We start from the raw sequence: 14,538 nt of genomic DNA, 5'->3' as shown, positions 1-14,538 counted from the left end.
AACAGCATGTGTAAGGATAATAGAACAGACATTTAGTCAAGCCAGTTGTGGAAGTAAGGTACATAAGGAAAGCTGGTGATGTTCTGCAGAGGTCCAGGAAGTTATCAAAAGAAAAATGGAGTACAGGAAAAAGTGGGAAACAGAAAAGATGGACCTGGCTAAGAAGAAATACTAGTTGGCTGGCAAAAAGGGCTCCCTTTTAAAGTACTGGCATTCAGAATGATGAGTGCTTAAAAGACAAAAAAAAAAAAAAAAAGACCAAAAACACAGGAGAAGAGAGAATCTTGAAAATTGCTCTTCTCCTTTAAACTTATTTTTTGCAGGGTCGCAAGCCCCCCCTTGCATGCCCTATGTGGGGAGCTAGCCCCCATAACCCCAAACTTATATATATATATATATTAACTTTGAGATCATGATACTTTGGAGAAAAGGGAATATTTTGAGAAATGGCACCTCGGACTTAGTATATGCAAGTCTATTCTTTCAGCCATTCAATCTCTGTATTTCAGGACTCTCTCTAGCAGGTTCCAACTTTTCAAATGGTTACTGACAAAAAGGCTAGGAGAACTGTCTCAGTAACAAAAAGGCACCCTACCTTCTTTTGGAAAATGGCCCAGCAGATGGTTCAAAGATAATCTAATAGGCTGCAAGGCAAAGACAGGAAGATGCCAATAGTCATCAGACATTCTTCATAGGGGATGGCAGCAAAAACCTGCTTATCAGTCCGCAGGAAATCTAAAGCAGATGGGAGGAGTACTTTCAGCAGCATATGAGTGCAGAAAACCCCACAGACGCTTTACTGATCAACAGACAGCCTGCAATTAAAGAGGAATAAGAGGCCAATCTAGAAGTAGGAACAGCACTAAGGAAAATTTATTCAGGGAAAGCAACATGCATAGATGAGATCATTGCAGATATGATCAAGAGGTTTGGTGAGTTAAGGGGAGAATTGGCTATTCAATGTATTCATAGCAGTGTGGAGAGAAAAGCATATCATAGTTGACTGGAGAAAAAGCATCCTAGAGTCAGTGTGCAAAAACAAAGGGGACATTTACAACTCCAGGCAATATAGAGGTATTGAACTCCTGTCACATCCCATGAAAGCTCTAGAAAGAGTGATTGATAAATAAATATACAGAGCAGCAGAAAGTAACATGGAAGATGAGCAGTTTTGGATTCAGACCAGGATGCAGCACAAGCAACCAGATACAGACAGTGAGACAAATAATTCAGAAGATGCTGGAAGTGAGGCAAGGGTCCAACTGGGAGTTCCTAGACCTGGAGAAAGTATATAACAGGGTAACAAGAAAGATGATTTTGGGCAGACCTGAGATGGTTTAAAGTACTGGAAACACTGGTAGAATTAGTACAGACTATGTGCAATGACCCAATGACACAAGTATGAAACTTGTTTGGGCTCACAGAGAGTTCTCCATTGAGAGTGGATGTACATCAGGGATCAGCTCTGAGCCCACTGTTGTTCATACTGGTGATGAACTACATTAGCAAACAGATCAGAGAGGACAGATCAACAAAGTTGCTTTATGCAGACAACGTGGCATTAGTGAGTAGGAATTTCAGCAAATGACAGCAGAATAGAATGCAAAACTGAAGACACATGGAATAAAACTGAGTACAGACTAGACAATTGTCAAGGTAGCAAATGGGGTAAATCATGAGAAGCTGAAACTGAGATACAATAGAAAATAGTAGAATGGGTTACCACATTCAGATATTTGAGAGAGAGGATGAGGAGAAGGGAAGGAAAGTCTGAATGAGGAGGTCAAAGCTAGAATCAGAAGGGCTGCAGCCAAATGGCACAGTCTTTCTTGGATAGTGTGGGACAGAAGAATGCCAATGAAGCTTAAACTTAAGGTGTGCCAAACAGTGGTGCAGCAAATATGTCTGCATGGTACAGAAACTTGGCCAGTGAAGGCAGAGCAGTTGAGGAAGCTAGAAGTGATGTAGCAGACATGCTTGAGGTGGGTGGTAGGATCCACACTGTTCAACAAATGAAGAAATAACAATATCAGAATAGCAGCCAAAGTAGTTCCAATTGCAGAAAAGGTTAGAGAGCAGACTACTGTGATCTGGGCAGAAAACATTTGGTAAAGAAGATTTTGGACAGACAGGAAGAATAAAAGATGGAATGTGGATATCCAGAAAAGAAATGGATGGATTGTGTGAAAGAAAACCTAGTACAGTCAGGCATGACTGGCAACGAAGGTAGGAGACTGACACTGAATCAAGAGAGATGACATCAGCTGATCCGATACCTCAGTCCCATCTTGAATATGTGAAAAAAGGGATTGTTGATTATGATGCTAGTGGCCATAGTCCTGATGACTGTTTCAGACATCCCACCTGGTCGTGACATGATTAAGCAAGCCATCCTGATATTTGTACATCCTGAATGCCATTGGCACCAGACATAGTTTGTCCTACGACACCAATAATATAATTTCTACCAGTAATAGTCTGCAGACAGGATACTTTTATGTATGTGCATCCACTATAAACAGTGAATGTGCCTCACAGGACACATTGCTATAATTCATGACTCTCAGCATGGCCAATCACACTAGGTAAATTGTAATATTCTGTAAACTAGGCTTCTGACAGTATGCCTGAATTGACAACAGCCACAAGTTTTATTCTATCAGCGGTGCAAAGGAGTGGATAAGGACTTACTCACAGCAAATGAGATAAGTGTAGAAATAATTGGTTCTGGCCTAGATCTCTGAGGCAGCAGCACTGTGGTGGGTTTGTGATGATCAAAACACCGTCTGGACTAGACACAGTGGCTAACCCACTGCCTCAATCTCAGAAGCAGGACCAGTCTAGGAAGTTCCACAGTTATAACCAAACACCCCCTTTCCACTTCTGTGGAAAGCAGTTAGAGCACAAGAAAAATGCCAAACAGTATTTGCTAAAGTTGGTAGTTGGAATTTTTGAATATGAATGCTCTGGAGGCCATAACGAAAGTGGAACATCAAGTTTTTGGAAGCAATCAAGAATAAATAATCAGAAGAGCAGTTATGTGGATGGAAGGGAAAGAGCATAAATGGAGATTACAGGGTATGAGCTTCTTTATGCTAGGGACAGGAAGATAGAAAAGGGAAAAGAAAGAAGATTATGTATTAGCATTGGCAGTGGAATGCAAGAACCAACTGCTCCCTGGATCTGTGAAAATGTTCTTCAGGGAGAGAGTTGTGGATCATAGGATCATAGGAGGTTACTAGGCTATCGACCTGGAGGTTATTTCAAGCCTAGCCATACATCCCAATGTAATAGCATAGATGCTCTAGTCAATACCCAGGATTGTATTTAGTAATGACTGCCCATACTCAGGAAAGTTGTGGGTACTATCCCCGGTAAGAATTTCCAGTGCCCCATCCACTCATCCAGGTTCCTTTTGAACAGTGTCATAGAGGTGCTCTGCTTCACATGAATTGGCAGCCTATTCCAAAGACATGGCAGTTGCTGGGAGACAAATCTGTTCCTCCAGCATGTCCTATTCAAGTCACAGGTCATATTTAGGTCCCTGGAATGGATAGCTCTAGTCCCATTTGATTTATGTATGTGCAGCAAATTCATTAGGTTTGGGTTGGAGATTGCTCTGTAAGCCAGGCATAAGTCTCCCCTAAGAAGTCTATACCATACTGAGTATAGAGACAGGGGCTTTAGTCATTCTGTGCAAGGCACGTGCTGGAGTCTCTTGATCTTCTTAGTTAGAAACCTCTGAGGTCTCTCAAATTGCTGCAGGTGTTTTTTACGGTCCATGCCAAAAGGGGCATTATATTCAATTATGGGCCTGATTAGTGATGAGTATAGTTGGGTTATAACATCCTTTGCTATAGAGGCAATGCCGTTGCTAATCAAGTGTGCTACGTAGAAAGCCTTTCTTACTACAGTAGACACATGGTTATCAAAGTTAAAGCTGCAGTCTACTTGTGATCGCAGATCTCTTACCACATCGTAGGTACATAGGCTATTGTTGTTAATTTGATAGTGTGAATGGATAATGAAATGGGTGTGGGAGACATATTTTAAGGGGGCATTCAGGAGGGTATGAAACATGGGGTAAATGGGAAAGTAGAAACAGAAGATGGATGGACAGCTAGAACATCACTTTGGTTTAAAGGGCATATTTGGTAGACTTGTTTCCCATTGCCATTGATATTATAATGCAGTTATCAGAACTATTGTTTGGAAACCTGTAAAAGCTGTAGAAACACTATCAAATTTTTCTGCCAGGCACAATGGGTGTTGTTGGAGGTTTGTTTTTTCAGTTTACAAATATTCTTTTAGGACTTTGTCAGGGTAAATCATTCTTAAGCCTGTTTAGGTATTTCACCTAAGATTTCATCTTAATGATGCTCTCTTTTTCTTTCCTCCATTTCTTTTATATAGAGCAAGTCATATACTCATATACCTACCTACACACACACACACACACACACACACACACACACACACACACACACACACACACACACACACACACACACATATATATAGATATGGATTCACTTCAAAAGCTCAAAATGCTGAAATCTTGAATCCCACACCCCCCCTATTTAAATATATTCACTCTGAGGTCGCACTACATACAAACACACACAAAACACCACCACACAAGCTACTTTCTCTTCGCACACACACACACATCACAGCAACAAAACACACTGACACACACCACAGTCCCTACCCAAACCCCTTAACACATGCACACACACACCCACACACACACACACACACACACACACACACACACACACACACACACACACACACACACACACACACTTAACTTTAGAAGTGTGAAATTCAAAACCTCCGGTATTCAAGGTTTTGAATTTCGTGCTTCTAAACTTTCGCTATTATGTGGATTCGGCTTCTTGGACTCGAAATACTGAAATTCGAGATTTCAGTATTTCGAGCTTCTGAATGGAACCCATAGATATACATATATGGGTCTACTTTTAAAGCTCAAAGTTTCAAAATTTTGAATTTCTTATGGTCGAGACCATGAGATTGAAATTTTGAAACTTTGAACTGTTTAAATGGAGATTGATGTACAGCGTGGAATGGGAAATTTACCGTTTCCTCACTGTACTGTGATCTTGGAGTTGGTATATATAATTAGCAGGGGGGCATGCCCCCTACAAGAATGAAATAAAACTTGATTTAAATTTTTTCCAAAGTTACAACATTTCAAAACTTTGATCTTATGGTCTCGACTATTAGAAATTCAAAGTTTTGAAACTTCAAGCTTTAAAGGTTGACCTATAGATATAGTCATTTATTCTCTTCATGTATTGTGATATACTAGTAATCATTGTTTGACCATGGGTGAAATCAGAATTTGCAAGGGCCAGCAAGCTTTACTCTGGAAGGTAAAGTCCAACTGAATACATATTGGAAGAATAGGATAACTCTTGCATCATTCATGCTCGAGCAGCAATTAAGTTTAAGCTGGAGTTATTTTAAAAAGAAATGCCTCACCTTTTTAAAATAACCCTTACATATAGTGGATCTGTCTACTGTAGTTGTCTTTGTCCATATATAGGAAGTAGCTGGAATCTCAGTGCTATGTACTGTGCAGGTACCCTTCTTTGTAAACAGTGGTGCACATTGAGTTTACTTTCTGCTACTGGTTAACAATGCATCGTCACTGTACTAAGTTTTAGTGTAGGTTATATTTTGAGTCAGTAGAATAAACTCCAAAATGTTGTTTGTTCATCAAGACGTGCATGTGTTTTATTTTTTGTTATTATTTTCATTTCAAACTTGTCATTCATATTGTAAGGGCAGCAAGTTCAAATGTATTTGCATTCCAGGCTTAATGTATCATTTTACAGTGGCAATTATAGTTTACCACAGCCAGAAAGACTTTGTTTAGCCAATCAAATTTTTGTGGTTATTTTTAGAAGTGGTGTATAATGTCTCATACTGCCATCTGGAATATACTTTGCTTTCATTTTGCATTTTGTTTTTTTTCGATCTTTTTGCTAAAACATGTTGTAGTAAAGTATATGCAGTTAAAAAAGCTATAGCAAGCATGCATTCTGTAAAACTGAGAAGAGAATTATATAGTTGCAATAGTTATTATTGAAAAATCTGTAAAAGCAGTTGCAAGGATTATGTAATGCAGAGAAAAGAAAGTAATTTTTGGGTTAAACAAATTTACCAGATTTCCTTTTCATTGTCTGATAGTTGTATGTTAACAGGAGATTACCTTCTGCTTGACCCAGTAGGAGCTGTTTAGAAGTCGGACGTTTAGGTTGGATGAAAGCACAGCATGAAGGGATGACTTGCATTTCTGTTAATGGGGATGATCAATTACAGATTAAGCATATTCAAATATTTACATATTTATTTATGTGTTATATAGTTCCCTGAATTTTTTGATTAGAAGGGGACATACTGTGTGAAAAATAAGTCACGTGAAATCACAGGGGCAGATGATTTGTGTTTCAGATGTTCAAGCAACAGTGACTTGAAAGAGAAATAATTATTCCTTAAATGTATAAAATATACTATAAGATTAATAATGCACAAAAAAACAATTACTTCATTTCATTTGCCTATGACAGCATATTATTCTCCAGCAGGCACTGTAATTGTTCTTTTCATTTTTCAAGCAAAAATGACTTTACATCAAATATTTCATTTAAACAAGACACATCAAAATGCATGTAGTCGAAAAACCCAGTAATTCTAATTTTTAACTAACTGTAATTTGAAATATGCTGTCATAGGCAAATGAAATGCAGTAATTGTTTTTGCACACTATTAGTTTGATTCTTCACTGCATATAATTAAGGAATGATTGCTTGTTGCTATGTTATTTTTCACGGGCTGTTTAATACTTATATTAGTACTCGGTGTCATTCTCTCTGATGTTGTTAGCAGTAAATTAATGAAAACAGCAAGACCTTAAGGCTGCATTTAGAATGTTTTTGATAATTGCTTGATACCTAAACACTTAATTAAAGAATAGATATTGCACTGAAGGAAAGGTATTGACTTTCTTTAAACACAGCATACAGATTTTATCCAGTGTAACTAAGGTTTTGCTTTACCCATTTTATAAAGAATAGACTACCAGTAATGTAAGACACTATATTCTGATGCGTGGACAAAGATAGTTAGTTGCAGCTTTGTATTCCAGTTAGTAGTAAGCATTTTTGACAATGCAGTGTGATTTATGAAATAGCTTTTTTTGCTGTACTATGTGTAATGGGTTGAGGAGCAGCTTCATAACTTGGAGTCTATTGAGACAGGAGGATGAAAAAACATGATCACTGAAACAAGACAACATAAGTAATGAAGCAAAATATGGAAAGCAAAGCTCATCACACTCTTCATACAAGGAGTTGTGCTCTGTGTACCACCCTTCTCCAAATAATTAACTCTATGGTTCCACCTTGAAAGAGACAGAGTGGGAAAACTCTCTTTTAAGGGTTTTTAGTTAATATTCTTAACCATCGATGTGATAGATTTATTTTCCTGTATCCCCAAGGAAGTGGGATTGGAGTATTTTTCAAATAGTTTACGAAAAAAGACTAACATGAGTTGGGACAGGGTTTGTCTTATTACTGAAATGATGGGGGTTATTCTTGAGAACAACTATATCCGCTTTGAAGGAGAGTTGTTTAAGCAAATCAGAGGTGTTGCCATGGGGGCATCTTGTGCCCCAATTTTTGCCAACATGGTAATGTTGGAGTGGGAATCCGAATATATTTTTAAATCTGATTTTTTCAAGTATATTCAGTATTACACCAGATTCCTGGATGATTTGTTTATTTTATGGGAAGGTCCATTAATGGAAATAGACAAATTCATAAACTACATCAACAGCACAACGGAATTTTTAAAATTTACCCATGTTATAAATAAGGATGGAATAGCTTATCTAGATACTTATATTTGCCATGGTGATACTGGTTTCAAGTCATGCATTTATAGAAAAGAGACGTTTTCTAATGATTATTTGTCATACTCTAGCAACCATCCTAAACATATATTTAAAAACATATACAAAGGACAATGTATAAGAGCAGCTAGGATGTGCTCAACACAAGATACAATGATGAGAGAAATTGAATTAATGGAAACTATGTTTTTGAATCGTGGATACCCTAAGCAAATTCTTAAGGGGATCAATAAATACATTATAGCAGAATGGGGTAAGAAGTACAAACCAGTGTTAGGTGATCAGAATAGCATAATTCAAAGAAAACACATCTCATCTGAGCATGGTCCTAGAGTATGTGTATTGACTTATTCACCTGCAGTCAAATACATAGAAAGATGTTTGAGCGAGAGATGGAACCAATTTGTGGTTAACAGAGATTCCATGTCTAATTTAGGTATAGACCTGAAAATAGTTTACAAGACTGGATTTAATATTAAGAATCTGTTGGAAAGATCAAAAGGAACATTAGTAAAAGCGAACAAACATACAACAAAATGTGGACACTGCAATCAATGCCGATTTATCAAAGAGTGTAGAGGTACCAGATTACATAATATAAATTCAACATTTGTACAGAGTATTTCAGGTAACTGCAGCTCTACATATGTGATATATTTAGCTACCTGTGTAGCATGCAACGCATTCTACATAGGTAAGACAGAAAGATTGTTCAAAAGGCGTATATATGAGCACCAGTATGCCATTTGTAAAAAAGACTGTAGAAATGCTTTATACCGACACATGTCCTATATGAATGACAGTCACACATTTATGTTTTACATTATAGATAAGGTTGAACAAACACCATATGGAGGCAATATTAAAGCCTTGCTGGGACTAAAAGAAAGTAGATGGCAAATTATTTTGGATGCAACAAATTTTCCAGGTATTAATGACAATATTAGCATTAAACCATTTTTAAATCTGAGGAAATAGCATGTGTAAGGATTTTTTATTATTATCATTACTGTTATATTAGTAACATTATTATGCAAATTATCATATTATTACACACATATATATGTATTAGTTAAAAAATAATGTTTTATGTGTAGTATGGTCAGTAGAATGTTTAATTGTAGTAGCCATTTAGTGATGTGCATAATTTAAGACTTTATGTAATATTATATTAGGTTTTATCACAAAAGGAGAGTAGTAGTTTTAACATTTTTACATTTCATATATATATAATATTGTAATATAAGTGACATTAGCACTGCAGGATCTCATGCAATTTTATGTGTAATTATACGTGCAATTATGTTTTTGGCGCCAAATTTGTGTCAGATGACTTCTATTTAAACAAATAGAGAACTTAGTAGTGTGTTTTGAAGAAGTCTGGTTTCAGATGAAAGCGCTTAACGTATTGTCAAAAGTGTGGTTGTAATAAAACTCAGTGTGTTCAAGCCGAGGATATATCGTAATTTTTCCATCTACCTACAGCTTTTTGCTCAATGTTTTTGATAATTGCTTGATACCTAAACACTTAATTAAAGAATAGATATTGCACTGAAGGAAAGGTATTGACTTTCTTTAAACACAGCATACAGATTTTATCCAGTGTAACTAAGGTTTTGCTTTACCCATTTTATAAAGAATAGACTACCAGTAATGTAAGACACTATATTCTGATGCGTGGACAAAGATAGTTAGTTGCAGCTTTGTATTCCAGTTAGTAGTAAGCATTTTTGACAATGCAGTGTGATTTATGAAATAGCTTTTTTTGCTGTACTATGTGTAATGGGTTGAGGAGCAGCTTCATAACTTGGAGTCTATTGAGACAGGAGGATGAAAAAACATGATCACTGAAACAAGACAACATAAGTAATGAAGCAAAATATGGAAAGCAAAGCTCATCACACTCTTCATACAAGGAGTTGTGCTCTGTGTACCACCCTTCTCCAAATAATTAACTCCATGGTTCCACCTTGAAAGAGACAGAGTGGGAAAACTCTCTTTTAAGGGTTTTTAGTCACTCGTCAGTTATGTTACCTACTAGTGTACTATATAACGTTTTCCTCATATGTTGCCATGCTAAGTTAAGGGGGGGATGCTTCTGTGGTTCTGCACCTGCATTTATGTAGCATATGATGCTCCTACAAAACCTGTCCAGACTCTTAAGGTATATTTATACCTGTCAACTTATCATCTGTGGTTGATGGGTCAATATTTTTTTTTCATTTCACACATTCTTGCTGCTTTTTCAGAAGTCATTAGATGAAATGTATATAACTCGTACAGTTTATAGAGTTTTAGCAAGATGTTAACCTATGTGCAACAGTATTACTTCTGTGGAATTGTTAGAAATAAGAGCAACTTAACCAAAACATCGTAACAAGGTAATATCTTATATTATAAGACTCTAGTGTTGGAATCCTAAAACTGTATTTGAGATCACTGTATCTCACTAATAAATGGGCTACTGTTGTAAAGGGGGTTGTGTTATCAGTACCCATGAGATTTCTACTAGGTTACTAACAATGACATCTGGACTAAGTTCATTTGTCACTTGACATTCTAAATATGTGTATCTCCATCATCATTTTGCTACATAAAGGTAAGGTATTTCTTTTTCAGTACTGACTGACTTCTGCTGTTTCATATTTAGTCATTTTTGTGGTAATGGGAACTTGTAATTTAGTCCACAAAACCACGATATGCTGTGATTTCCTGATCTTCATGGTAATGTACTAATTGTCTCTGCTAATGCTTATGCTGTACTTTCTACACAGATTTTTATCAAGTCCTTCACTGAGGACAAACAAAAAAATCAGGTTGGTCTTTTCCTTTGAAGAAACAAGAGCTCAAGTACAGAATTCGTTATCCAGCTAAATGAAAAATTCTACAGCAGTAGACCTTAACCGAAATTCATAACAAATGAGTCAGTAGCTTCTGTGAAGGTCTTAAACTTTAGCACATGACAGAAAAATAATAGCCTTGTAAATGTTACAAAGATGGAAGCCTTTAAAAAACTTTTATAAGTGCAAGCACTGCTTTGGGCATCAACGTACAATGGCCCGCAACCAGACAAGAACTGGTATTCAACCTTCACCAGGTAATTCAATCATCAGGCATGTGGTAGGAGTAACTAATTAATAACTAATTTTAAGGTACAACCAACCCCTTAATTAGAACTACATTGAGCATGCCTTCTGATATGTTAATTTGGATTAACTGTGCTCTTCTTTCAGTGTAAGTGATTTGAATTCTATCTATTCTCTTTGCAAGACTAATAACTATTTCATGCAGATGATTAATATTTTTATTTTAAACTTTAGTAAACCAGGCAGGATCCACTAACAGTTTAGGGAAGAGGACTAAGGCTACAATATGCTAATAAACTTCCTTCATCCTCTAGTCCTGAGTTTGATTCTCTCAATCTCCATTAGTTCATAGTGTGACTCTAACTTATACAGATAGTGCTTCTAGGTAACTCCAGTAAGGATAAACTTGTATGTAGTGGGATCACTTGGTTAAAAGAAAAAAATAATAATAAATTAGCAGCTGACTGGAAAAGGTATTGCCTAACTAGGATCACCCCTGACCTTTCACTTGTAGACATAGTGGGTAAACTATGGTAGCTGAGAAGCTCCAGCAGTTGGGTTAGAAATAATAAGCTGTATTACCTCCCAAACCATGTGTCTGAGCCATCTGCTCAAATGCCCTATCAAATTTCATCTGGACAAAGTAAAGCAGTGATGACGAGATAGAACTAGTTAGGTAAAGTTGTGATGTGGCTTCCTGTCTTTCTTTATTTATTTGTTTGTTCATTTATTTATTTATTGTAGGCAGACTGGTCCAAGGACCATTTCCAGCTGCAACAGAGGCACAAGGAACAACAGCAGAAAATAACAATGAATATATACAGAGTCCACTATTCATAATACAATGGAGCAGACAATCCTTTTGCAGGTAGATTAGTACAGCCATATTGTAAGGTGTATATAGTATTAAAACTTTCTGTTGATAAATACTAATGTTTGCTTACTTAAATAAAATGTTTGTTCATGCAGGAAAAGGATGCATCATTAGGTTGAAGGGAGATAGACATCAGGTTTTGCAGGTCATTTAGCTATTGTCTTGAAGACAGGTGTCTGTAAATGAGATGAATTACTAATATTATGTTTCCCATGCCATTTCTTGATTCCAGTTTGCAGGTACTGTCTTACTGAAGCTTTCTTCCTCATGTGGTCTGATAGTACTTGGGATACTGAAAAGTGAAAGACTTATAAGTTTTATCCCTAAATTCATCGGGGTAGTATTATCATTCATTAAGAAATCTTTTATCTTAGCCCCATGTTCTCTATAATGAAACTGGAGAAAGGAGATTATACACATATTGCAGTTCACATCACCACACACACACACACACACACACACACACACACACACACACACACACACACACACACACACACACGCACACATGCACACATGCACACATGCCCATATGCACACAAGCACACAAGCACACGCACACATACATACACACACACACACACACACACACACACACACACACACACACACACACACACAGGCAGGCATCATGCCAGTACACTTTTCACAAAATTGATTTTATTCTGCAAGTGCATGGCCTGGTATGGCAGTTTTAAAAGCTGCTACTATAATGAGGAAACTTTTTAAACAACTGATCTGAATCTTTATTCCACAAAAATACATGATTTATCTCTCTCCAAAGAGACTGTGGGGGGAATTTAATAAAGCCTACACGTTTTTTTCCATGCAGGTATCATGCTGTGCTGCTTACATGGCCAAACAGTTATAGATTCAGTAAGTGCTGTTGATGGCACTCACACACGCACCAACAAGGAAACTTCCATGGCATGCAAATCATCTCATAAGCAGGTGAATGTCATGCAAATGAGGCAGGTAGAGCAATCCAGCAAGCAGATAGGCATCTCTTCAGACCTTGTGTCTGTGTCTGTAGTGTACATGGAAAAATCCCATGCACAAAAGTGTAGACTGACAAAAGGGGTTGTAAAAATGTAGATATTTAGACAAATTTCATACCACATACACATATGGTGAAACTATCATCCTGTATGTCAGAAAAATTAAAGGAAATAAGTTAAATTAATTTTTTTTTAATAATCTGGGCATGTTTGCATGTTGCGCCACAGTATGCAAACATGCTTTATTAAAAAAATAAATAAAATTGGAAAAAAAAAAACATAACATTATGTAACAGAAATGTATTAAAGGACCTTCTGTGCAGTTCCTACAATGGTGCATTGGTGTTGTTGCTAATGTAGTAGCATGTAGTTTTCAGGCTGTGAGCACAAATACCTATGCAAATGAGGTGGAGTTAATGAATAGTGGAAAGGAGTAATCATGTCCGCATATACCTTTCATGTAGGCTTGCCCACATGTTGCTGCTTACACAGGATGTAGCTGGCACCGGGGGGGGGAGTTCCATTAACTTCTAAGAGCAGTTCATCTTAGCTGTGCCTGTTTGCATGGCATGCCACCCAGTTGAGCGTGACCTTACAGAGGGGTGTGTTCACTAACTTCTAAGCTCTGTTTACCTTTGGTGTACGTGTTTGCACAGCACACAGCGTCTCTATAAACAAAACTGTATTCAATTACTTCTGACCCTTGTTTAAGCTAAAATAGAGCCATTAAATTATGTTAATTATATTGTAGGCAGGTGGAATGCATCATAGTTGGCCAATCACACATACTACACCTACAGCAGAGCTCTATAAAGTATGCATACACCCTACATTCTGATTTTTCCCGAATACTCTGGACCATTGAAGTAGAAACTTGGGAATTTTAACTGTGAAAATGCTATGGGCTGCTGCAGGTCTGCTAAATCTTTATGTGTTAGACGCTGAAGTCAGTGCTGCAGGTGCTGCTGACAGGCCTATACCGAGAAGGAGAAGAGTGCTCAAGCCCAAGGTAACCTTCCAGGAGGTTGTAGAGTGTTACATGGTGGACAGGAGCATACTACAAGAACTCACTGAGCTCTGCCATGCTCAACTCAGACCCAGAGCCAACAGAGGGGAATCCATCCCAGTGGAAACAAAGATATGTGTAGCCATTAGGATATTAGCTACAGGTACTTTCCAAAGACCAACTGGGGACATAATGAGGGTCTCATAGGCATCTGCATCCAGGGTACTCCACCAGTTCCTGGAGGCCATGCTACCACATGCTAGTGAGCACATTTTTTCTCCCCTCACCACTGAGGTGAGGGCTAGCAATATGTAACACTTCTACCATGTAGCACACTACCCTGAAGTACTGGGTGCCATAGATTGCACTCATGTACACATCAAGGCACCACCCGTTGAGGAGGTTAGAATCTACATCATCCGCAATGGGTACCACTCCATCAACTGCCAGGTCATGTGCAATGCCCAGGGGATTATCATGAATGTGTGTGCTGGCAGATCTGGCAGTTATCACAACTCCCATATCTGGCATGCATCACAGCTATACCAGATGTTTTCTGGAGGGCATCCCACATGGCCATTTACTGGGGGGAGCTGGCTACTCCTTGGAACCATGAATGATGACACCCATCA

This window comes from Protopterus annectens, chromosome 4.part1 (genome assembly GCF_019279795.1).
Source record: "Protopterus annectens isolate FY-2018-M chromosome 4.part1, PAN1.0, whole genome shotgun sequence".
NCBI classification, from domain to species: domain Eukaryota; kingdom Metazoa; phylum Chordata; order Ceratodontiformes; family Protopteridae; genus Protopterus; species Protopterus annectens.
The sequence above is the reverse complement of the archived record's forward strand: the minus strand, read 5'-3'. Positions refer to the sequence as shown.